This window comes from Aphelocoma coerulescens, chromosome 1, assembly GCF_041296385.1.
Source record: "Aphelocoma coerulescens isolate FSJ_1873_10779 chromosome 1, UR_Acoe_1.0, whole genome shotgun sequence".
NCBI classification, from domain to species: Eukaryota; Metazoa; Chordata; class Aves; order Passeriformes; family Corvidae; genus Aphelocoma; species Aphelocoma coerulescens.
This window is the reverse complement of record NC_091013.1, coordinates 11930892-11958489: the sequence shown is the minus strand read 5'-3', so window position 1 is coordinate 11958489 and position 27598 is coordinate 11930892. Positions and strand designations below refer to the sequence as shown.

General features: G+C 34.7%; 1 protein-coding gene across 1 annotated transcript in view; it reads left to right on the top strand.

The window, feature by feature from the left end:
- Positions 1–27598, top strand: part of IL1RAPL1 (interleukin 1 receptor accessory protein like 1) — a 606065-nt gene that overhangs the window by 77175 nt on the left and 501292 nt on the right. The gene's annotated exons all lie outside the window — the stretch shown is intronic.

Here is a 27598-nt window from a genome sequence, read left to right as displayed (position 1 = left end):
AATATTTAGTCTGGCATTTCTTCATCATTCTTCTGAGGGTCACAGGCCCTCAAATTCATTAATAGCCAAGTGTCTTCTCCAACCTGGTCATTAAATATAATATTTACCTGAGTTTATTGGAAATTATTTTAAGATTGTATATAAGTTATAGGTCAACATAGCAGTCTTAATTTAAAAAAAAAAAAAAAAAAAAACAACCCCTCATGTTGTTTTATGAGGAGACCATAGGATTTACGTAATTTGTTGTCAATTTTATTAGTTCCTGCAATGCATTTATTACCTGGCAGGTAGTAAATCTTTGCTCACTTCAAACTGTAGTCTCAGACTTCTACCTTTTCCCCTTGCCATATCTGTTAAATATATTTGTTTATTTCACATTACCAATTTTGAGTCCTGCAGCATTCATTAGTAGGTTGGAATCTATTTGGGATAAAGACTGTTTTAGCATTTAGCATTTTAGCATTCTTAGATGAGATACTCTCTAGGAAGCAGTTTCTGATGTTGGAAATTAAGTACTGCTATAGCATGCATTTTAAGTAATCAGATCCATTCAAAACTCTATCTGGGGGACGTTTCTGAGTCATAAAATGCTGACGGCTGACTTTCATTGAAGGTTTCAGCTTAAGTACTCTTTGTCTTTTGCGAAATCTCACCTTATATTTAACCGTATTTGAAAAATAGGGAACTTTGATTTGGAGACTAAAAACTCTACTAATGCTTGATAATTGTATGTACAATGGAGTTCTCAGATTGTCTGTTAACTGGACGGCAGATTTATAATAAAAGATTAAGACCAGAAGTGAAAAAGGACACTAATCTTCAACACTTTCCCTATGTCAATTCGCAGAGGTAGTTGTGAAGGAGCAGTCTTGCATAACCTCAACCGCTGCGTGCCAGGAATATGGATTTCTTTGCTTAATGTAGAATGAATTCTGCTTACACTAATCAAGTACTTTTCTTCAAAAACAATACTTTTTCTGAGGCCAGTATGAATTATCTCCTTTATTTCTCAGTATTCAAGTGAATTTCATACATTTTTGACTTTTTTTTTTCTGCATCACTTGAAGTCAGTGACATAGTGCCTTTAAGTAAAAATCCACCTTATATTTTGTTGTGTGTCTGTTAAATTGATGAAAGGGTTGAGAACATAGTGTCCCGGGCATTCTTTACTGCTACCCCTACTTATTTTCTTCAGTGTTCCATCATAACTGGTATTACAGGCAATAACAGTCAAAGCAAAGAGATTTTATTTTTTTCCTTTGTGTTGCAAGTGTCTGAAGCCTAGCTCTCAAATTCTGTAGTTCCAAAGAAATATTTGTCTCTAGCCTGAGAGGAGGTTTGCTACTCTGCTTTCTAGTAAAAGTGTTAACTGGTTCATAGTCACTTAAACATAACATCTATTTAGCATAATAGAAACAGACAGTGTTGGTATTAGCATGAAAGCAACATTTGACTTCAGGTAGGTGGACCTTTCCATTTATGCATAATAGTGAAATGTCCTGGTTTTCCAAGTGATACCTGGAAATACCTCCTCCTATCTCATGAATTTTACAACACATTTCAAAAAGAAACCATCCTTCTAGTGAACCAAAGAATTATGACATAGTTTTATCTCAGTAATCTGTACTTGCTATGTATGTTTGCAAACTCCCAGTGTACTTTTCCTAACTGGCACCTCTCTAGTGTTTAACCCAATTATCTTTCACTAGATTTTTTTGTTTGTTTAGTTGGTTGGTTGTTTTGTTTTGGGGTTTTTGGGGTTTTTGTGTCTGTGTGTTTTTTGTTTGGGTTTTTGTTTTGGTTTTGGTTTTGGGTTTTGGGGATTTTCTGTTTGTTTGGTTTTTTGTTTATTTGTTTGTTTTCTTGGTATTAATATCACTATATAGTAGCTACATAAAGACTTACACTATACAGCACCCATGACCTTTTCCATAATGGGATATGTGTCGTTGGTTTCCCATATCCTGTCCCTTTCCAAGGCCTTCTCCATTTTCTGTGTGGAGAGGTCTTTAACCCAGAAACACAGTTGCCATATACCAGCAATACACACAATTTGCTGAAGCTTGAAAACTTTTGCAAAGCAGTTTAGTGCTGGGGAGCCTGAGAATGCTTTTTGAGATGCAAGAATATTTGTTCATGCTGCTTGCCACATCACAGGTGTATCCATGAGCTATGCTGTTGTGGAATCCAGCTGAAAACTTTACATATTTTAATTGCAGAAGGCTATTCCTAAGTTTCAAATCCTAACAAGTTTATGAAGCTCAAGACACACCCCCCATGAACTTTGTTGTAGAAGTGGTGACTTATTTTTATCAGAAAATTCACTTATAGATTTTATAGGATTATCTACAGTTTATATGTCACCTTTTTTCTGATATATTTTTCCAGATTTAGCTATGATGCTGATTCTTCTTCAAAAATTTTGTTCAAAACTGAGAAATTGTCTCTCTAACTTGTATGTGTTGCAGCCTGTTCCTTGTCCTACTTGTTTTTGTAAATTATCTGTTTCAGAATCTCTTGCTTAATTTTTATGTGCAGTGAAGTTTAGTTAATTTTTGCAGTGTAATTTCAGTATCAAGTTATTCAGAGAGTCATTGGCAGAAACACATATATTTAAGAATATGTTTCTCCTTCTGCCTTTTCTGGACTGGTCTTTCTGGGATCTCTTTAAAGTGAACTATTTATACAGAAATGGGCAGATGGGAAAAATACTTCTTACCATAAATTTTGCTGCTCTGCGTGCACAGATTATCTGTGGCACATGAATGTATTCTTATTTCTGAGACAGATTTTTTTTCAGACTTCATATCCTTGATGTAGTTTACTTTTCAATTAGTTTAGGATAAACTAGAAACAAAAGCAGAAGAAAGCCCTTGAAGGAAAGTGAATTAACAAGTTAGGGATGAGGTCAAACAAAGTAAATGTACAGCCCATGGGCGCTTCAGAACCATCCTGGAGAAACAAATATAAGCACGCATGGGTGCTCCCATATATTACATAGGCAAAAAACTATAAAAAGAAATCAACCTTGAGCCAACAAGGTTGTAATTAAATGGAAGAGAAGGAAGTAAGGAGAAAAACATATGTTATATTTTTCTTAGGTTATTAGTGTATTTGTTCATCATTAGGCAAATATATTTAGAAAAAGCTTTTCATTAAGAAACTTCCCTTTAAGCCTTTGTTCCCATTTCAAAGCCTCTAACAAAACCTTATTTTTCTATTCCTTTATAAGTATACTCATTGCCCAAAATATACACAGTGGATGTTAAAATGCAATGAAAAAGCACTCAGTTTTCTTACCTCTAGTCAGTGCATAATGTGTTTAAATTTCCAGTGATGTTTAACCAATGTTCTATAGTTTGTAAAGTTTTTCATGAATTATGAACTTCTGGAAATTTAATTCAGAAGAAAGCTGAGTATGAGTCATTAAAAAAAAAAAATCCAAACCCCTTAAAAAATCCTCAAAGCCCACCAACCAACTAAAAAAAAAAAAAAAAAAAAAAATCCACTGCCCAACGAACAAGAACAACCTTAAATAAAAAATTAGGGATTAAAGTTAGGTATAAGAGAACTTTGATATTGCATACACATTAAACTGAAAAACTGATTGAAACTTAGTTACTTTTGAATCTCAGATTCAGTTTGAATCCCCAATATTTGAGCCATCTCACATTTTGAAAAAAAAAACCCAAAAGACCCAACCCAACAAAAACAACAAACCAGATTAGAAAATGCTGGGTTAAGGATAGTAATTTCCTGTGGAACTGTGAAGTGTGCATGTTCTTCTTTCCTCCAGGGATTTGCCTGTGCTTTATCTGCTAGCTTTACACAGATCTTCACTGCCCTGGTGAATCTGCAATGTTTAGAGTCATATATGTCAAGTATACTGTCAGAACTTGGTTCTGGCAGCCTCGCTCATATATTGCAGAGCTGTATTTTATGAGTGATTTCTTTATAGTGTGCAGATGTCTTGGTGCTTGTAAGGAATAATCAAATGTATAAATATAATAACAGCCTCCCTGTGAACACCAGTAGTAGAACATATAATGACTGCAGCTTTTTGTAATCCTAGACTGAAAACAGAATATGAACTCATATTGTGAAAACAGAAAATGAATTTTAAATCATGTTGATGCTTTTTAATTCTCTGAATTTTTTGTTTGTTTGTTTTCCAAGGATAAAAGATGGAGAAAGCAAAGCCAAATTCAGAAAGACCAACATTAGGATTTCCCCCTCACACTGATTCTCCCCTGTCTCTGTTTTCTGTTCAAGTTTTACTGTGATTACCCTGTAGGTGGCTGTGGATACTTTCAGTCTGGAGGGGCCAGAGACACATTCCTGGATCATTTGTAATGACTGTGGCTCATTTGTTTCCATATTGGTCTAGCTTGAAAAACTAAAATACCAGATACCAGTAACTTTGTAGTAAATCTCCTTTTGTTGCTGAAAACACATACCATAGTGCTTAAGCTTGTACCATCTCTATCTTAATTAAAAAGAGGAACAAAACCCCACACAATCTATTTTTGAAAGGTCCAGAAAGACTTTACTGAAAATACAATTAGAACTGTTTATATGTTAGAGCAGTATGTGCACTGTAAAATAAAAGAGCTATAGAAAATAGATACAGAAATTGATCTCTCATGCTTACAATAGGAGGAAGATCTTAAAAAAAAAATTAAAACAGATTGCTTGTAATCTAGTTTATGTGTGGGGTTACAAAGTAGACAAGTTTTACGTGCCCAAAGCCAAAGAATGAGTTGTTGACACAACTAAGAGTAGCTAATAAAGATTCCCCAAAAACTTACTTTTTTAGAATATGTCTTCTCTGGGACATAGGGTAATGTATTTTTACAACACTATATAGGTTAAAAAGCCTTTTAACATATGTCTGGGAATTGAACCAGCCTAAGTCAAGGCCTGGTTTTAAAAAAAGTCAGCATGAAAATAGAAAATTATACATTTTTTTCTTCCCAGGACATGAGTTTCCATAATGAGATTATGATCAAATGTACACTTTTAAAAGTTTTTTCTTTACCTATGCGTCATTTTGGGTAAAGTATTCAAATACTGTGGTTATAATCACAGAAAATAATTTCACAGTAGGAAATTCACTGTAAATTCAGAAAGCTCAAGTACTTGAAATACTGGAATTATGGTAGACAGAGTAGACAAATTCCTGTAATTATGGAATTATTCCGAAGTCTAAGATCAAGGACTAGATTTACAAGGAATTCAAACCTTAGGGTAAATCCCTAGCAATATTTTGTTACCTAGTGTTTAATTGAGAAATGAATTCCTCTTTCTTGTTGCTGATGGCTGGCTACTGGGCAAATTATAAGGAAGGAGCAACATATGAAAAGACGTGTTTTACACAGCTAAATGAGCTGCAGTGTTGGTGTTACAGAATTAGTATATCTATCCTTGATGCAATATGTACACTGTGCTACATATAAAAAAGCCTCACAGATTAAAATATTGATATTTAATAAATGCATCAAAATGCCAGCAAAGAATATACAAAAACATATTTTATGTTTAAATTTATGATAAACAAAAGGTCAGTTGGCATACTTTTTGTGCCAGATTAATTGCTAACATGCTGTGCTTCTTACAGAATAAATAGAATGTTCCTATCTTTGAGTCCAATTTTGCTTGCAAATCCTTTAAAAATACTTTATTTCAACAAGCCTTGCAGATCAATATAGGAATTTTGACATTTCATCTACTCACACGGAATTCAGAACTCTTTCATGGTTTGTACACAAAAAGAAAATTCAAAAGGGATTGATCCATAATACCTGTATAGTCAACAAACTACCAGGCTCAACCTCTCCCTTCTTTCATTCAGATATTTAGACATTGATAATTCAGAAGCTGGTACTGAAAATTGTGAAGAGCCACGGACTACCCATTGATCTGCACTTTGCTCTCTCAAGTAGAAAGACAGACTCAATGATAAGTTGTTCCTTTATTAATCAGAGTTCCTAATCTTCATTTCTCACATCCTATTCTCTTTGAAGATTAGGTGAAAACTCATGCAACCCTCTATAGTTGTTTAAAAAAGTATATACAAATCAGAAGTTATATATAAATCATTAAATTGTAAAAGTTTTAAGAGAAAAACTGTCAATTTATTTAGCATTTATTTAAACCTCACTAGGCGGGTCTGATATGTTATTTGAGATTGGAAGCCAAGTTGTGAAGTTAAGAATTAAGAAAGGAATTCAGACAGGAATTCCAAACTTCCATTTTACCAACAACCTGCTTTATGTAAATGTGTTTCTATATGCACTAGAATCATTTCTCGGGTCCAAGATGGAATTTTGTAACCTAAGTGTAAAAAAGGATGTGGTGTGAGACTAAAGAACTGATTGAGAGTCAGAGTCACAATATTCCATAATCCTTCACTGTGGTGGTTGCATGATGGGCTCAGGAGAAGGTTCACTGCTCCTTTTTCCCTCCCCATCTTCTACTGTGGTTGGGGTATTAATGCATTTCAAATCCCCAAAACTTTCATGTAATTGAGTGATATTCCACTAACCAGTAGTAAGTAAAATGGGAGGGCTTTTTGAGATGTTACTGGCTTTGGAGACATCCTTATTCTTTCAAGAGGAAATATGGTGAGGACATCTGCACTGAGCTATTTTTATGCCATGTCTTGAAATACTCACCTGAAAGTTGTTTATGTTGTCAGAGGAATCCTCAACCTAAACATTTGACACAGGGAGAAGGTTTATTATGTTTTGTGTTGTTTTCAAAATAAATTGTAAGTATAAAATGAAACAAAGTTATATTAGTTTAATCTCAAGCAATGAGATTTTATCTTTTCCTCAATATAGTTGGTGAATATAGTAATTGCAGCTTGAACAAGTAATAATTAGCAATTCATTCAAAAAACTGGGAAGAAAATCTCTTTCCTGAATACCAAGATTTTTGAGGCATAAAAGAAAAAGTGCATGCATGCTTGATTTTTTCTTTCTAATTGCGCTCTTTTCTTTCTATAAATATATTTCTATTGATGTTGCTTTAAATTGTGTGTCATGACTGTTCTTCAGATCCAGTCCTCCACATTTGCTGTATAATTCATCACCTATGAGGCTAATTATGGGATTCACTATTTTAGCCCTTATTCCCTTGTGAGGAGAATAAATGTAAACACACATTGCTGCTTGGTCTTACTAAGACCAAGATTCAGACAAATCAGACGAATCACCTTCACAGGTAAAATCTAATTAAAACTATTCTAAACACTCAAGATATGAAGTTACATACATTTAAGCATATTTAAACATATGCAGATTATCTCATGCAGAATTAAAATTGCTTTAGAAAGGCTCTAGTTTATTATTCAACAAAGTGAACTGCAACTGGGCAGTTACTTTAAATAATAATGTCATATTTATGAGTAGAGATTGTGGTGCTGATGTTGATGTAGAGGGAGCTGAAGGAAGCAGAGCAGAACTCTCGGGATGCTTCACACTTTATTCTCCAGTGTCCTGCCTGCACAGCTCAGCTGTGTGGTGAGGCTGCAACGAAATTATTTCTGCATCTTGACAGGTAGCTATCAAACAGCTTTAAGTTAATCTGAGAATATTTCTTAACATTCATAAGATACGCCCTTAAAACTGATTTTTTGTGCCTTAGTCATTAGTACTCCTTTTAGATGTTCTGAAAGATTGTCCAGGTGAGATGGATTGAATAAGATTGCATGTATGTTGTGAGAGGCATGATTTAAATTAAAACTTTATTTATTGTAGAAAGTAGTATTGTGATTCTTTTCTGCTTACCATATTTTCTGAAATGCCTGAAAAGCTCAATATCTTTTCCATAGGTAAATTTCAGTATAAAGTTGACGGCAAAATATAAGCAGATAAATCTACACTGTCAGGGATTTTCAGAATCATGTTTTGTTTAGAACTGAGCTGCTTTTGAGGTATCTCTTTGGGGAAGTTTAATTCCAGAAAAGACAGGCATGCAAAATTTGAGTTGTTAGGGGTTTTTCTTTCTTGGCTGTAACCCTCATAATAGAAATATTGACATCATGATAAATGAGCATGCAGTCCAGAATTGCACATTTTGTGTATCGGTTTTGTTGAAACATTAGTGATACAAATATCTAGTGGTGAAATAAGAGAGGGGTTCAGGAGTGTATTTAAGTGCTCAGTTGTTAAATCATCTTTAGAAGATTTATTTTTCTAAAATTATTAAAATATAAAATGGAAATCAGTTTTTGTCTCATCTCCAAAAGGTGCTGCATTTTGTTCAATCACATCAAAGTGCTTTCAGATGATTTTCTGAGAAAGGTTATGAACTGTCATTACATTTTGAGATTTCCTATTTTCTGTTTGAACTGACTCAAGTAACAAGCAAGTATTTCTGACTCAGCTGTAGAGCCCTGTTCCCTAGAGATGCTGTTGTTCCCAGTGGGAGCTGTCATCGCTTGAATGTTATTGTACCCACAGAGGATTAATCTGGAACATAATAGAGGATGTGATTTGTCTGTGGTCCTGGCCACTGCAGGACCACCAACACTGTCAGTTAAGCAACTACAGCCATACTGCTCATAAATATTTTTGTATGATGCTTCTCATCCACTCTCATTTATGATGTTCTTATTTTTTAGTTTATCCCAGTCCACACTTTTTCTTCCATGGACGATTGTTCTTCATTTCACTGTTTCAGAAAAAGGACAATGTCATTTGTATTGTTACCTTGAAGATATGATCCATTCCCTGGAGTTTTCAGTTTTTGTAGAGACTACTCTGTTCCTTTATGTCTCAGTTTTCCTCACACGTTTTATCCTCTTTATGCTTTTTGGTTGCTATTCTTTGCATTTTGTCTAACTCTTCTGTAGTTTTTATAAACTATTCAACCAAGCATCACAAAGTAAGACTTACACTTAATAAAATTCAGGAAAAAAGCTCCAAACACCCAATTTCTACAGTCAAGTATAAGGATACTCAACCTCACTGGGCATACCAGTCCTCAATAAAAATTGATGTGTATCCATGGCATTTTCAACCCCTGACTTTCAAGCAAATTTCATCAAAATGCAATGAAAGACTTCTGAAGCAAAGTGCAATGCTTTTTCAAGTGCCTGTACTACTCTGAGACAACATTTTAACTAAAAATTTACATGAGAAGGGTAGAAAAGTGCTGGCATCTCTGCTATGAGATGAAACCTGTGAGGTCCCTTCCTGAGGAGTTTTGTTCATTATCTCTGGATTTACATGTAACTACTGTGATGAGATAAGCAGAACACACTTACACACATCTGACTTTTTTCCCTCCTAATTTAAATGTAGATGTGTTAAATCATTTGCCATTAAAAGCAGAATAAAAAAAGAGCACCAGTATTTTCAGAGTATGTAAATACTGGCTAAACATTTGTCTTGCATCAATATGTTTGGGTAGTGTTTCAGTGAAATATACTTACAGCCAAAAAATGATATAGCTTAAAAATTATTTGAGGGGTGGTGTAACTTTTTGTCCTGCCTTAGGATTTAATGGAAATATAAGCACTTTCTGAAAATATTTTGAGAACCAGCCAAATGTGTCACTGGATATAAACAAAGTAACAGCAAATTCCACAAAACATTGGCATTTTTCCTGAACTCTAGACAATATTATGTACAATTTTCCTTTTAATAATTATGAAAGTAACTGTAAGACTCATTTAGAATTATGACATATTTCCATGGGATTTCTGAGATTTTGTGTAAGAAAATAGTTATTTTCATAGGCAAAGCACTGACTGATAAAGGTTGGGCCTATTTTGCTGACCTCACTGGAGATTTTAATGTTTGTGTGAGATTAAAAAGTTACAGTTGAGTTTTTAAACTTATACTACTTTTACTTTAGTGATAATTTTTTATTATTTATAGCTAAAAATATATATAATTATGTACGTTTTACTTGTAATTATTCTGGTCATAAGTATTTGATGAAAGAATGTGAAGTACTATTCACAATTGAAAATTTTGCAGCTTTGTTCTCAGATCCTAAATTGAACCAACTTTCGTGAAATAATGCTCAAATGAAAGAAAACTTTTTTGCTTTATTCATCTTAACAGAACAACAAAAGCCTGAGCCAGACAAGCAGAGGAGTAAAAATTAGAGTAATGCAGAAGAATAATTTCACAAAGTCCACAAGACTTCATCCAGTCAGTAAGCTGAAACCCACACACACACACTAGCATTGGAATACCTGCTTTTGCTCACTGTATGCACTAATAGTTTATGAAGGCAGCTATTAAAAAAAAAAATCTGGATTCATATTGAGGATTGGATATTTGACTCCTAAAAAACACATACTGAAAATATATATATTTTTAAAAGTGTTATTTGATTGGCAGTATATCTGTTTTTATTAAATGTTAGCATGTTTTCAATTTCATTTTAAAGCCACAATTACTTTTTCTTTTTGATGAATCTCAACAGATTCTACTGATTGTGGAAATAACATTAAAGACCTGTAAACTGAGAAAATAGACCAACAATATCAAATTATATGAAGGTCCCAAAGTGCCTTTCTTATTCTGACAGATGGGGAAGATAAGCAAAAATATAGAAAGTTTGAAATTAGAAACTTGATCATTTACATTCCAGCCAGGAATTTATAAATTATGGCATCACAATGATATAAATATGTAAATTTCATTCCTCCTAAGCCCAAAACAAAGTGAGAATAAGGAGTGCAGACTTTCCTTCCACTTCATAATCTGAAATGTATTCAAAGGAGAATACAGTGCTATTTAATTGGAATTGTCAGTGGGATTTGCAGAATATTAATTACTGCTTTTTAAATTGTTAACCATTAGTGAGTCATAGGACATGTCTACTTGAAATTATTCAACCTGCAAATATTAAATTAAAAAAATACAGACTATTAAAATAATAGTGGGTATAGAGAGAAACCTAATTCCTTTTCTATGGCAACTTAGAATTTACTGACAATAATGGAAATATCTGGAAATTTCTAAGTTCTTCATGAGCATGTAGGCAAAGCAAGTTGCCTATGGCAGGGTGATTATGGGATTTAAGTCAGGTTTTGTGAGTACTATTAATGCTGTGAGGATGAACAGTCTGGTAGACTTGAGGAGAATATGCTTTATGTTTCATAATTTTTGCTTCAGCAAAGGAGATAAAATCCGTGGCATTTTTCTTACCCTAAGAGAAGTAGTCCAAAAATCTAAATAAAGGAGAAAAAAACATTTTTTTCAGGTGTGCATACCCTCTGATTCTGAAACAGAGTGATTTAAGTGGAAACAAAAAAACAAAACTTAACATTTTGTCTTTATGTAAAGCTGATATAAAACAAACCTCTTGAGACCCTTTAGATCAGCAGTTATTGATCCAGTGTGCAGCCAGGGCTGTTCAGATGGATGCACAGGTTTGAGAGGTGTGCAAGTGTAATGTACAGAGTAAATACCTAAGGAAAATTAAATCTGCTCTGTAATTAAGCAGGACATTCTCTCCTTACCTTCTTACTTCTCTGTCTTTGGCACAGGGATTAGTGCTTAACTGCTGATTCACCTCAAGGCAGTTTTCACTCACTTGGGGCCAAACTGGTGAGCAGTTTTCAAGACAAATAACAGGGAAAAGCTGCAGATTTACCCCGCTTAAAAGTAATCATTCTGGCAGCTGTTTGTTAGAAAGGTCTGGCACATGTTACAGACACTTGAGCCTTGGCAGGGATTTTGTACCACTCTTGCCTTTCCCAGGATTTCACAGCCCAGCTGACGAAGGCATGAGTTTTGGACAGGGCACAGCTGGTGCAGTGGCAGCCCTGGATGGCTGGAGTGTGGCCTTGTGGAGCAGCAAGAGGCTTTCCTTGGGTCATGCTAAGTCTAGATTCAGGCACCCAAATAGAAAGCAAGTGAAAGGAGGAAACAGACTCTTCTGTGCTGTCACTAGGAGCCTCCTACCCTAAGTACAGTGCAGCATCATACAGCCAATGTGTTCATATCCTCACCCTCTGTGTACATAATACCAATGACAATCTGGTCCATTAGATAGCAACACTATTAATAATGAAATACTATTAATTGCAGTCGTCTTGCTCTCTTACTATACTTTCCCCGGCCTGATTTCAGCAATTCTGTATTTTTGCTGCATTTCCTCCCTGTTTTCCACAGCAAAACCCACTCTGTCTCTGTAGAATTACCATGGAGCTCCATGAACTCCTTTCCCACAGGAGGGTAAGGTTGTACGGGAGTCTCGGCTTCTTTCCTCTCTCCTGCAGCCACTAATACATCCCTCTGAAGTGTGACTGGGAGGGGAGATCTGTCAGTCCTAGGAGAGAGGCCATGGGCAGCAGCCCACTGTGAGGGGTGGAGTGGTGTGAGGAAATGCACAATGTTTAAAGGGACTGAAAAGCTCAGGAGACAACCTTGGCCCTCTTCATGGGAAGTGAATTGGAACAGGGAGATATGGGAGACATCCTTCAACTGCCACTGGAAGGCTGAGAAAGAAACTTGAGCAAGAGGAGGAAAAAGAGTGAAGAAGGCATTCATGAGTGTGGGTCTGAGGGGGAGACCCAAGTGGACAATGGGACTGAAAGGACTGAGACTGCTGTTAGTGGATGGACAGGAGAGATGTTAGAGCCTGGAAGGCGAGAGGTGAGCAGCAGCACAACTGTTGGAGGTAGTTTTGGGAAATCAGATGCAGAAATGGGGCATCTGGGGAAGTGAACATGGATCAAGGAATCTGAGACAAAACCAGGGGAATTACTGTATAAGAGAAGGGAAGAAATTATGAAACAGTTTATCTAGAAAGGTGGTGTTTGGATGAAGCATGTAAAACAAAATGCCTGAGTCTGGGGCAAGGAGTGAAAAGTCAAAGAGAATAGGTAGAAAAGTCTTTATATTTGAAGACAAATCCACATTTAACCATTCCTCTGATGTTAGAAGATAGACATATTTTTCAAGCAATGTCTCACTACTGTGGTCTGGAGACAGTAAATTGCTGCTATTGTCAGTTACTCTGTTTCATATATCTGTCAATAATAATTCATATTTTTAGTCATGATTTATTTGACATATTTTGTCAAACTATTTATTATTAAAATTATAGAAATTAAATTTATAAAATGTAATAAAATAACAGATTTAATGCTGGTTTAATTAATATTATAGAACTACAAGAATTCATTAGGAAGTTCACAGCTTCAGTTCTGCTCCATTTGCATGCGTACTATAAATATTTAATCAAAGCACTAAATCTGTACAGATCTGAGTGGTCAGTCTGGTCTAATTTGAGCTCTGGCATGCAGGAGAAAGAAGAAATATATTAGGAGGAGGCATTTTTAAAATACATTACTTCAATGATTATTGGAGTAGGAACATGTCAGTCAACAATTCCTAAAATAGAAGTCCTTCTTCATCTAAACAAAAGAAGAGGAAATAGTCACAGGTCTATGGGTTTATATTAGTGATTGATACTAAAAAATAGTACCAAAAAAGAAAAAAAAAATCCAGCAATAGAGATGGTTAAAGAAATCAAATATTGCTCTGCAGAGCTAGATTTTGTCTCTCTGACAGAGAGTTCCTATGTGAATAGCTTCTCAGAACCACCATTTTCCTGTCTAATAATGATGAGTTTTTATTTTCAAGTTTTGAACTTCAGATCTTGAAGTCTGATTAGTAACCAGTGGGAACATATCACTGAAAATATCAAGTGCTTGTTGTGAATTTAGACACCTGAAATTAGAAGACACTTGTAATTTTCTTTCTGTGGTTCTATTTCTCTGCTGTAGAATGGGATAGTGATGAAGTCTTGCCTCATAATGGTGCAGAAATTAATGTATTGATAACTATGTAGAGTCAAAAAATCTGATGAGATACTGCAATTTGTTTCCAGAAAATAGTTTGAAGGGTCTAACAATGAAGAGGAAAGAGGATATTGAGTAATTTGTCATTAAGAAAGTACCACCCATTATGTGATTGAATGCAGCAGGGATTCTAGGGGAAAAAATGATATATTACAATGTCAATAAAATGTGCATGTGCAAAGGGGTTAGAATATTCAGGACTTGGTTTAGCAGTACTCTAAGTGTTTTTTTTAGAATATTTGGTTGGTATCTACTAAGTGTATCTTTACTCATAGTTTTGTTCAATGGAGAAAAATAATTTCTGCTTTATGCAGGCACAACTAAGCAGATACATGTAAAACAGAGGGAACTGCTAATACCTCACTTATACTTCCTGAATCCATTGACATCCATGGGAAACTTGAAGCAAGTTAATAATAAAAGGATTTCCCTCCAAGAGGTTTTTATTTATTTTTCTTTACTGATTTTAGACACAGGAATTAAACATTTTATGTTTTAAATAAATGAACAAGACTTCATCTTGGATGCTGTTCAGGTAAAACCTCCTCTTTTTTTAAGTTTTTCCGTCGTTAATAATTTCTATGTAAGAAACATAGCTATTTTTATGCATATTTTTTTATTCTTAAAATAGAGATATAGGGTTATTTTTTTCCTTGATAACCTACACTGTAGAATGTGAAGGGAGTTAAAAATCACTGGAACATACAGTGAATATTTGAACTGTATGTGCATTTACCAGAAAAAAAAAAAAAAATAGACATTTCAAACCTGATTCTGAAAATTCTAGTATATAATTTCTTTTCTTTTAGTAACAGCCTTTTCAGTTCTAACTTCAGATAGACCTGCCTTAGTTACATGCTTCCTGTCTCCCTCCTTTCCATTAGGCTCACCTGGCATGACTTTTGGCCTGCTTTGGGAGCTGGTTTACACCCTCTAAATTCCATGTTTCACCTGACTTTTCCATTACTCATCAACTATGTTTGAATGTTTTCATTTGATGAATTATTTTTGTTTAACAAAAGATAATACGCTGATCAGTTTTCTTATTTCAGTTACATAGCAGAGAAATTTGTAAGGGTACAGCATTAAGCCCAACATGGAAAGTAACTGGTGTTGAGACAGAATGAGGGAAATCACAGTCTCAAATGTCATCAAATGGCAGGTGCTTTCATTTTGCCACTTTTATGTGTGAAGGAACAAAACCAATCAACTGATCAAGCACACAAGCAAAATACAAGTTTGTTGCTCTATTGTTCAGCAGAGCACTGAACAATACATGGTTGAAGTCTTTCAGCAGAGAAGTCATGTGCTTAAAGTACTTGGACAAACCCTTTTCCAAATCTGAGTCTACTGCCCAAAAGATTTCTAATCCCATTCTGACATACTCTTTAAGAGGAGGCTGTTGTATAAAATAGTAAAGCCAAATTTACCTTCTTGCTTCAGGAAAGTCAACATTTTTCTTTAGAGTTCTGATAATGTCTGGCAAAACTTTGCATTTTATTATTAACTGATCTAACTACTATCTGATTAAGAAAACTTATCTAACTATTGAAGGTTTGTATTTTTATTTTAGTGTTTCAAAGATGTTTGAAAGTGGCATTTCACTATTTCTTCTTTTTTAGAGTACAGACAGTGCTTTTGTTTTTCTAGCAAAATGCTTTGAATTCGTTGAAATAGGACAAAACAGTTACCTATGTGATCATTACCTATGTAAAACATTAATTTATAGGGAGACATTCTTCTGTCACTGTTCGTAACACATGAAATTGAGCAGAGCATGTCAGAAACAGGACTGATTTGGGGAATTGTAAGTATTCAACACTTCAATGTTTTGGTTAATTATTTAAGAGAGAAAAGAGGAAGAAGAAATGGAGCTAAGAGAATGCCCATTTCATCCCTGCCTTGAGTGCAAAATAGTAGTCAGTAATCTAATAAAACAAAATACTATTTGCAAAATATGCAATTGGTCTAAATCTTCTTTTTGTTATCCTTACCTCTTCCATTCATTTACTTTCACCTAGAAACCAAAGACCTGAAATAAACTCTTCCTTCCATTTACCTGGTCTGACAGCTTTTGACAATGAGATGTTTGGGTTTGGTGGGTGAGGGGAGAAGAGTGAGTATTATTTATCTTGACTTTAGCAAGACTTTTGAGTCTGCCTCTCAGCATCATCATAGACATGTGAAATGTGGCTTAAAGGAGTGGACAGTGAGGTGAACAGAAAACTAGCTGAACATCTGTGCCCAGAGCTTTGTGTAGAGTGGTATGATATTCAACAAAAGGCAGTGCCAAATCCTGCCCATGGGGAGGAACAGCACCAGCCACCAGTGCAGACAAGGGGTGGCTAGAAGGCAGCTTGGCAAATATTTGATGGGAAGGAATCCGGAGGGAACCAGGCTCTTCTCGGTGGTGCCCTCTGACAGGGCAGATGCCAGTGGGCACAAAACAAAACTGAAGAAATTCCTTGTGAATACAAAAGGTGCTTTTATACTGTGAGGATAAACTGTGGGACAGGTTTCCCAGAGAGGCTGTGGGGTCTCCATCCCTGGAGATACTTAAAACCCAGCCCTGGACACAGCCTGGATGCTGCTCTGGGCAGGGGGCTGGGCTAAGCTATCCATGGAATTGCCTCATCGTTTCTGTGAGTCTGACATGGACTTCAGATAAAGCCTATAGTACTTCTCTGTGAAAGACTGATCAGAACTGAGGCAGTGTAGTGTACCTGTTAAAAATGTCTTCCTCTTCTTACCCACAATGCTTAAAATCCCATATTTTTGGAAGATTAAACCTGTGTGCTTTTTGTTTCTTGTTTTGCTTGTCATGTTGTTGCTTGTTAGGGAAAAAAGTGGCCACAGATTTTCAAATGACCACAGGAGGCCTAGTGAAATGATCATGTTTGGAGACCATATATTGCTTCCCTACTGGTTAGTTCATCTCTCTTTTGTGCCCTATGTGGTGAAGACAGTGGATTTAGTTTTTATTTGCCTTTGAATTGGTATATGCACTATATGAGTAAAACTTTTTTGAAAAGTCAAGTAAGGTATACTGTGAATTTTCTTTACTTTCATTATCAAATCAGAAACTTCAGGGTCAGAAAAAAATACTGGTGGGAGAAAAAGCCAGTTTCTCTGTGCATTCACAGTCATGTGTTGAGTGTGCATTTATACAAGCATTGGGACAGAAACTGAGCGTGCAGGCAAGTATGACGCTGTGTATTACTTCTTTATTTTTAAGCAGTTTTCCTGAGAGATTTTCTAAGAATGTTTTGCATTTAAAGAAGGAACAATCAGAAGGTTTTTAGACCAGGTACTAAACAGTTAATGGAATATATTCATTATGTCTTATTTCTAGAAAAACAAATTCAAGGAAAATTTTGCCCAATTATCTGTCATGAATAAGTTGAAAAGCAATCATTATTCTAACCTGCGGTTAAAAACTAATGTTTCATCTCACTTTGTAATCTTCTTAAAAGGATATGAGAGTATTATAGCTTTAGATTTTTTGAAAGCATTGTTTGGTTTGAATTTTGATTTTTTTTTCTGTTTTCACTTTTCCTTACATGTAGAGCACAGTAAAGAGGAAAGCTATTAAATTTACTCATAAATCATAGAAATACCATTTATATTTAGGCTTCAGGAGTAATAGCTCATCCATTCTGGCCTTGATATTACCTGTTTTTGTAGATGCTATTAAAATGTCAACATTTGCTATCAATTATCTCAGAATCATACTTGCAGTATTTCTCAATAGCTAAAATAAGAAATAGCAGTAGTATTTCAGATAATGTAGAGCTTAAATTGTTAGAAAAATTCCACCATAATTGATACTTTCAGGATTCTTGAAAATCATAAAAGGCTAGGGAGCAGTAATCAGAAAAGATCAGATGAAATACATATATGGTTAGAATTCAAGTTATTGACATCTTGCTAATTTTCTTGTTTAAAAAATCAATAGTTAGTCTGGGTTAGAAAAATGATAAGATATTAGGAGATTTAGTTGTTCGTTTCTGCTATTTTGCCTAAGATTTTGAATTATAGGACACTGCTATGTTTGCAAGATTTTATTCTAATTTTGTAAACATTAATATTTGCCTGAAAATTATTCTTTATGAAGTTATCAAAAAAAAGTCTTTAGTAATATTTTAATGAAACATAACATTTATTCCAAGGAGCTACAGAGGAGACAAGAGGGATAAAAATGGAGTCATTTTGAAGTCAATCAGCCTTATTCTTACAATTTAGTCATGACCACTATTTCTTTGTGATGTTTTTATTTTATGTTTAATTTAAACTACTATAACCAGAAGTAAATCTGAGCAAAGGTGCAGGAATAGAAATGAGGTAGTCTATTGTGATACATAACTATCCTGAGACACCCCAAAACTTTTCCCCTGAGGAACTGGTGCTGTTCATATTAATGTCAGATGAAGTATTGTAATCTGATTTCAGTGGAAATAGAATGGAGCCCTCATTTTGAAAGACCTTAAACACCTGTTTCACTCTGTGTGTAACCAGGCAGTAATTACTGGAGGTCAGAGGAAAAAAAGTGTTTCCATATTGGTGCTTTAATATTACAGTAGGTTTTTGTTTGCTTGTTTTTCAAGCTAATAAAAAGCATCAGTGTTCACTACAGATTTTCCAACATGATAGAATTGTTTCATACCCTTCACCTTTATCTCTGAAAAGATAACATGAACAAACCTTTGTTGTATATTGTGTGAATGTTACCCATTGACTAACATTAGTTTCTGGCATTCAGTATAGAAATGCTTTTTCTTCCTGAAATATGTTCTTCAAGCAATGAGTTTGTCTTGTCCATGGCACTTTACTAAAAAACTGTTCTGCATGACAAATTGGAGGTGAATGTTTTGTGAATAATTATTCTGTCTCGTTTGGGCACTGTCTTCTATTTGCATACTTGTCAGACCTCCAGGATCTCTGACCAGGTTCTTTTAGATATTCCACATGTGGAGGGATATGTAATTTACCTATACAAAGACAGCTGACGTTCCATGCGATTTCTGATCTAGCAGGACAGTAGAAACAGTACAGTATAACACAATTCAAATGTAAGTTGCACTTAGCAAAATACAGCAATACATACAGTCCAGTCACGAGTCTGTAATACTCTCACCATCACCATGCTGGGCATCCCCCCTCGTCAGGAAGGCATATGTGTTGGTTGAAGCCGGCTCAAGCCTGTTGAGCTCTTCAAAACTATTTTGTTATTTTTTGGGGTTTTATACTCTTTGTTGGGCTAAGCCACAGCTTCTCTTCTTCAGATATTCAATTCTCCCTGTGCTGATACGGCCAACTCAGGGAGACATTCCCACTCTTCTAATTAACTCAGGGAGAAACATTTACAACGCCTGTTGACCCACTCAACTGTTGATAGCTGTTTACCTGAAACAAAGGCCACCCTCGGGTCCCCTTGGTGCTAAGTCAGCTTCTATAAAACAGCTTTGGTCAGCCAAACCCTGCATTATTCCCTGAGCTTCATGAAACTTCTCCATGCCCATCCTCTCTGTGCCTCTTTCCATTGCAGGGGCTTTTTGGTCAGTCATAATGCTTTTAGAAAAGGGCCCCGGTTATGAAGATGACAAGGAAGTCACATAACATTTTGCAGTGGACTTAAATTTCATTTCAGGAAGATATTCTTTGGTTTACAAAGTCCAAAACAAGCCACCTTCATTAAATAAAGTTGGATTACTCCGTTTATTTCTGTAGTACTCATGTGTTTGCCAGATCAGCAAGATATTTGAGTATAAGAGCTAAAGTAAAAGGATTTGATATGACAAAATCTCCTCTGTGTGTTTGAAAATGAAGCTATAAGTCTATTGCTTTGTCATGTAAACTTTTGAAACGTCAACGTACTTCCTTGGTATTTTCAAGAAAACCCGAATAATCCAGAGAAAAGTAGACTAGCTTCTATTTATGTCAGACCTGTGGACACCACTTGTCGATCCATAGCAGTTTTTACACAGCTGTTGGAATTTAAGATGATTTCCCACGTCTCCTCAGAACAAGCTCCTGCTGCAATGTATCCTTTCTCTTTTTCTTTCTCTCTGCACAAAGACATGCACACCCATGCAAGTACATGTATAAAAATAGATGACCCAAAAATCTCTCTGCTCTAATTTCTACTTCAGCTTGACTTGTGTCTGTTGTATGTCCTTAGCTTGATTCATGCATATTATTTCGTAAGTAAAAAATTATTTTCAGTAGGTAAAAACACTTAAGAATATTTGTGATTTTTTTTTTATTCTTTCCAAGTGACTTTATAAGAAAGCAACTTGAAGGAAATGTTTACTTCATAGCCTTAAGGCTTCCCTTTTTGGAGCAACAATAGATAATGTACTCTCCATGAAGATGTGCATTTACTATGTGTGAAAACCATGTTCTGTTAACAGAGTTTCTAACTGCAGAGCATCACTGTCTGCATCTGTGTGTGCATGTCTGTGTGAGCTTTTTCCTCCTTAAGGTTTCTTGCTATTCTGAAATAATGCAAATTCTCTCTGCTTGTTTGCCAATAAGTTTGGTGGTATCAAGCTATATCAGAATGTCAGTGACTGCTACTCTTCACATTAATATAATTGGAAGTAGGTTGCATCAGGTACTCTCAAGACATGAAGTAGACATGCTAAAAAATGCACATGCTATTTTCAGAACTTGTCCCCAGTGGTGGGAATGTAGAATATTTCTGAATGTTGAGATGAAACAGCTAGCTTATTTCCACTCTGCCATTTTTTTCTCCTTCCCTTTTTATTCATTCCCCCGTACTATGTGTTTGCCTGAGCTCCAGAGCAGAGCAGAGAAAAGACAAGAATTAAATAATCAACCTTCATTTCTACTATATGCTATGTCTTCCTAGTATTTTGCTCTAGGGTGACTGGAACTTTTAAGATACATTAGATAACCAGACAACTCAAGACACAATCTTTGACAAATGATGCCACAATCAAACAATTTGTCTTTGCCAAAAAATCAGAGATCTAACATAGGGATGTCCAATGTCAAAGTGTCAGCTGTTAGAGTTTGTTTGTTGAACCTGTGGCATTATGATTCCTCTGAAACTAAGAAGAGTTCTTCAATATTTATTCATCAATAGATTCTCTGTGATAAATGCAAAAGAAATGATGAGCAGAAAATCTGTCATCCGTGCAGAAACCTTATGAATTTAATTATCAGAGTAATAAAAACACATTTTCTGTGGTGTCACATCTTAAATCTCTCTTTATGTATCAGCACGGTTAATATTTTTGAATAAAAATTAATTTTTGATGCTTTGTTACCCACTGGGAAATAGAACATCCCATCACACTTGTGAATTATTCATGCTTGTGGTAGCAGAATTTTTTGTGTTAATTTCTGTAATTTTGTAATCCTCGAGTAATCCCAACAATCACATGGGCTTTGAAACTACAATATTTATTCCTCTTTTCAAAGGTGGTCTTCAAACCTTTGTAAATGAGGAATCTAAGCCTGAGTCTCTCAACCTCACCATTACCATGCTCACTCACTAGAGATCACAGTCCTGGATCATGAGAGCCACAGGCTTTACAACCCTTTCATTTTTTTTTCAGGATTCAGGGAAAATTTCAGCACCTTCTTTTCTTGGGGCTTTCCATAATCTGGCCACAAGGGAGGGTCTAAAAGTCTTAGCTTGAAAATGAAGACCTGAAAGAAATAGAGGATCAGAGAACTGCATGGAAAAAAATATAGAACCTAAGATGTTTCCATGCAGCACTTTGTGTCAACCTAATTGACTGAGAAAAAATTATTATTAAATTGCTGGTGAGTCTGAGGGCTCATAGGTCAAGTGGACCTCAAGGTACCATTTCTGTGAAACAGTAACAGATGGAGGGTATCTTTCTTGGAAAGCTGCCAAAATCATAATGATAGTGATGGGCAGGCACCTTCTGAGAACAAATAGCCTGATAGCTGCCTAGATTTCACAAAAAATTGCAATAAACAATGCTAGTTTAGGATTAAAAAAAAAAAATAAAAGACTGTATTTTGATGTTGAAATAGAACCTGCAAAATTATTTCATGACATCTCTTGAAAAAAATGTTTATTTGCACGTTTAGAAAAACAAATGATAAATCCTTACTGTTGGTAGAGGCATCTATAATTTTATCAAATTAAAGTCACATATAACTGTATTAGAACTAATTTTTTCATTAATGCTTCTTAAATATGTTAAACCATGCCAACAGTGTTCTTCTAGACATAGACCCAAAATGCTAGTAATTTTCAGATCATTTTGAAAAAAAATCCATGAGGTTAAACAATTACTGTATATTTGAATGTTATTTCTTCTTTTTTACTTATTTTGTGACCTTGATCTGTCTACTGAACAATATAATGTAATATTTATCCTAATTCTGTAGATTTTTAAAAATAAAAAATACAGAATATCTCTGTGGCAAAGAGAAAAAGGATGAAAAATTGAAATAATGAGTTGCATTAAGCTCAATTACCCTTATACAGCTTGATTTAAAATAAACACTAGTAGTGGGATTTGCTTTATAAATATGGATTGAAAGGGGTGAAGCTAGGCAGTGACACAGGAAAGAATTTGCATAACAAAGATACAGCACTCAAAGGGAAATTCCTGTAAACAACATGGTAAAGAGTTTGAAATATGCTAATTTTTTTCTACACTTCATCAGTCCTTTGAAAAATAAACACTTCTTCCTTAATAAGACACCACCTGGGGGATATGACTGACCCTTGTAAAAGTGACAATGTGAAAATGCTGTGGATAGCAGCAGTGACCACAATGATGACAGTGCATGTAAGTGTTCATTTCCCCTTTTATGTGTCAATAAAATTCCAGAAAAGAAGTTTAAATACTTCTACTCCAAGCAAAAATTTTTGTTAGCTAGTATTTCTGGAAATTTTCACTATACTGCACATGGTCTTTGCCGTATAACTTCTCTCTGTTGTTAGATTAAGTAATCAGTAAAAGGGCTTTGTGGTATTTGGTTTGGTTTTTTTAAATTTGTTTCTCTTCTGATTCTGTTTTATCCAATTCTGGTATGCTTATTAAAAGTAAATCCTTTGCTTAGACATAAAAATACCCCTATTAATAAGAAAATAGTAAGGATTACATAGGGGCTTGTCTTCTTAACTTGATTAATAACAAAGACTATTAATTACAAGAGACAGAGGGAAGAGTGTAATCAACAATATCATTTAAAACTCTGTTTTGAATTAGTCTGTTTCCTTGTCTTTTGCATGCAGACAAAGTCCTCTAAGAAAATTTTTATCCCAGGTACTTCTGTATTTTTGCTACTCTCAGCTTAGAATTAGCACACCAAAATCTATGAAAATTGCTGTTTTGCAGTGGAATCAAATATTAGCACCATCTTTTCCACCCTCTGCCTTTGTGTATTAGTTGTACTGAAGGACATTAAATTACAAATTTGCTGCCGTTCTTTTAACTCTACGTATTCCATTTTTACACTGGACATCTTCCCCGTTTCTGTTTCCCACACCTTTTCAGTCAGAGGGAAGACATCTCTTTGGTCTCTGCAATTCATTCTTTAAGTTTTGTCATTTGTGGTAATTTATTTGCTATTCTTGCTTCTGCTGCAAATCACTCTTGTTTACTCTGGGATTTTTTGATCACTGAAGTTCAGTCACCATATAAGATTTTTTTATCTTTATAGTTAAATTTTTTGTTACTTACTAGCCCAATACTAAACAACTTGAAGTGAATGCAAATGCTGTTAATTTTGTTGTACTTTTCATATCCTTTCATGACAAAAATATTGAAGTTGCATTCAAAGAATATCAATGGTCTTGTTTGCTTTGTTTGCCTTTTCTGTCTAGTACTATTCCTTTCTTACGGTGTTCTAGGGATAACAGGTTGGTTGACACAGCAGGTATTACACATTTCTTCATAATACATCACAAGCTTTTTTTCCCCCCTAAACTTGTGTCAATAGGTAGGAGAAAACAGCAAAACCAGCATTCCTAAGGAATGCAGAGGAATGTACTAAGGACATTGCTACTAAGTCAAAATTCACCTGACTATGAAACTTCTAAAAAATGAAACTGTCACTCTCACAGAGAACAGATATAAAGAATATTTGGGTTTGCAATTGGTAGTTGCACTTCACAGGAAAGATTGAAGATATAGGATATATGTATAGAGAGGATATTCTAACTTCATAAGCTGGAGAGAAGTCCTAGTATCTCTTCTATGAAAAAGTGAAAAGTCATCTGTAAGAAGGCATCCACTTGCATACATATATAATATTACCCTGCAGAGACCATGGAAACTCCTCCTCACTGGGCTGTGATTTTATGGGCAATACTTTAGTGGAACAAAGTGCATATCTTTGTGATTTAATCTTCATGAATATGAATACTGAATTATTCTTCAGTGCTTCATTATTTCAATTCCAAAAATTTTTTTCTAGCCATGTTGAATACATAAAAAAACCAATTAAAAGAGGTGATGACATTCTGTATTTTTCATATTTAACTATTTTACAAGAATCTATTAATTGTCTCTGTCAGTTGTTAAAACAAGTAAGCAAGATGCCCTCTGCACGTCTATCAGGATGACTGGCCTAATCAGGCTCAGCAAATTCAATGAGTATTTTGCTAAGCTTAATTAAAATTCAGCCCTGCATTTGAGTAAGCCGCAGTGGTTTGGCAGACCTTCAAAGGGCTACACTGCAGCACAACAATAAAAGTGATAAAGGCACACAATAACAATAAATATAATGCAAATGTTCCCATTATTCACAAATCAAGTATGAGGTTGCTCTTTTAACTATTTTCTCTTTTCTATGGTGATTAAATTCAAATTTTTTGATTTTTCATTTTCAATCTCTGTAAACATCATTCTTATCCACATACCATTTTCTGGTTCTAAGTAATTGAAATGAAATAATTCTAATAATTTAAGAACAATACAGTATGTAAATTATTGCCAATAGTGAGAGAATTGCACGTGGTTTAGTTTGGTAAAAATTTCAACAGGACTCTTGCTTTGCAGTGGCAAAACTTCAGACCCTTTGGGGGTAACACCTCAGTTTGACCAGTTACTCCTTCAGGTATATTCTTCATTTACCTTTCTTGACTGTATGACCTCAGGTCTAGGTTTCTCCTAGAATTATGTAAATTGCAGTTCTTCAACATTAGACATGAAGTGGACCCTTCCCTGCAGGTACTTCAATTATGATTTATAAATTAGAAATGCATACCTTCACAAATACTTGTTTTGCCTTGTTACAAAATCTCTACTGTTTCCCACATACTTTAAATATCTTTGTAATGCTTATTTGTCACCCTCATGAAAAAAAATGTTATTTATATCACATTATTTCTTCAGAATTAGAAATTCCTTTTGAAGAAAAAATTTGTTATGGCGCCTTTGAATGGCGAGGGCTCTGCATCACAAATAATTTACATCATACTCCTATGTCTTGTACATCATGATGGTTCCCTTACCCTTGTACCGTTAGCTTTTTATCCTGGTATGGGCCACTGATATTTTAATTTATTTTTGCATTAACAAAAAACCCACTACATTGAAAAGAAAAACACTTAGGAAACACTACACTGACAGTCAATCTTGGCTGAAGATATTTTTTTCCTTCAAAAAGGTGTTACTTGGAAGAGTTGTGTCATTCCCTATCTTCTGCAATAAACTAACAGCTACAGTAGCAGATTTTATAATGGCAAACAAACCCATTTTTAAACAACTGGGGAAGCAAAAGAGGGGGAAACAGCAAAAACTGAAGCAAATAGTGATTACTGTTGAACACTGTTTCTAAATTCAGATTTTTGTCATAGGAAATAAACATTAGAATGATTGAGAATAAAAAATGGTGATTTGGAGTTAAACAATGATAGAAATATCACACAGTGAAAAAATATTCCTAGCTAATGACATATTGTTTACTCTGATGTTTAGTATTTGCTAAAACTCATTATCTCTGTAGTGGCTTTTACAATCAGAATCATACTTTTTTTCAAGATAAATTAAAATCCACTTATATATATAAACCACAAGAAAATATACCTAACAATAAGAACAATTCTTTGTGTGAGATTAAAAATATTCTTCTTTAAAACATTTTAACATGCTGCTAATAATACTCCTTCCACAACTGAATAGAGAATAAAGTGGAGTCCTTATTTATGTGAGCTCCATAAATCTTGACAAAGCAGTACAAGTAAGCATGAAGTTTCTTCCCATGTCTACAGGAGCAGATGACCTATCTGCCATTTTTTCATTTCTCTTTTCTGCAAATCTAATCTGGACTTTGTTAAATGAAAACCTTTGCTTTTCTTCAACAGATTTGCAGAGAGAAGATCCTTTCCTAGGTAACTGTTCAGCTATCAGTCACTGGCCCTTTCTCCTGCCTCCATTCAGACTTCCTGTTGTACAATGATAGAAATCCTTCCAGAACATTTAGGATATTTACAGTTAGTGGCAAGAGGAATAAAAGGAAATTGCAGAACTTATGCTTTTTAAAAATTATTGTTTCTTAAAAATTATTTTATTATTTTGTTCTGAAGTATATAAAAGCATCTTGTTAAATGAGGAAAATGACTAACCATCCAAGCTGCTGAAAGATTGTGAGTACTGCCTACAAACTATGACTAAATATTTAATTCATATTAAAAGCCATTATTTATAATTCAGTATTTTTTCCACAAGTCGTGACTAAGGATACAAAGTTATGCAAATCTTTATAAATGAAGATTCTTTCTAATATTTTCCCCAATTTTCCTTCTGATAGCATGTACAATTAATCACTGTCAGTAAAAGGATCACTTAGATGCAAGATTTTTTTCATAAAAGACTCAGAAAGAGTCAGATTTTTTATAGATACTTACCTCAGTTCTCTTTGTGCCTTGAGAGAGAAAGTGTGACTAACAAATTGGACATAGTAAATTAGAATGTTAATACAGATCCAATGAACTATTTTTAAACATTTATTTCAGAAAAGTTTGTTATGGAATTAACATAGGCTTAAAATAACCTGTAATTTCCTGTTTCTCTGAGCATTAAAATAATATTAGGTTGGATGCTCTGCTTGATCCATAGCAAAATGACTTTCAATGAACTTATTTTAAATATGCTATGATAAAATTTTAAAATAATAGGTTTCAAAGAAGTTGAAATTTTGTTCAAATAGAGAGTTGACTTTCACATGTCAGAGTATGGAATGTAAAATTCCAGGGTAAAAATTCCTTATTCATACAAAAATCTGTCTTTGTAAGTGCGAAATTCTCGAGTCTATCTCAAAATAGGATTTTTATTAAGTAATTTTAACATTAAGACCCTGCCTTTTGCAAGCCAAAAAGGAGACATTAGTGGAATTGAGGAACTGAGTTAGATCTAACCTTTACTCCAGATGCAGTAAAACAGTCAGGTATGTGCGTGTATCTAATATTTAAACTGAGAGACAGTTGCATTTAATCAGACTTCCCTTACACAAGACTGTAGCAGCATCTAAAGAGCAATGCCACTGATGGACTTTCTGGATGATCTTTCTGTATTGATCCTTTCCTTTCTAGAAGCAAGAAAGGCTTTTCATGTGCTGACAGCATTCATCAAAGCTGCTGTACTAACCACAGAAATTACTCTTTTGTTTCCCGTTTCAGGGCTCACAATTGCTTTCTCCTCTTTCCTTCAGTGCTTGCAACAGTTGTCACTTTGTAAAAGTTTTGGTATTTTTTACCAATCAGATGTTCAGGGTTCCCACAGTAATTAAATAGTACAATATATCCCA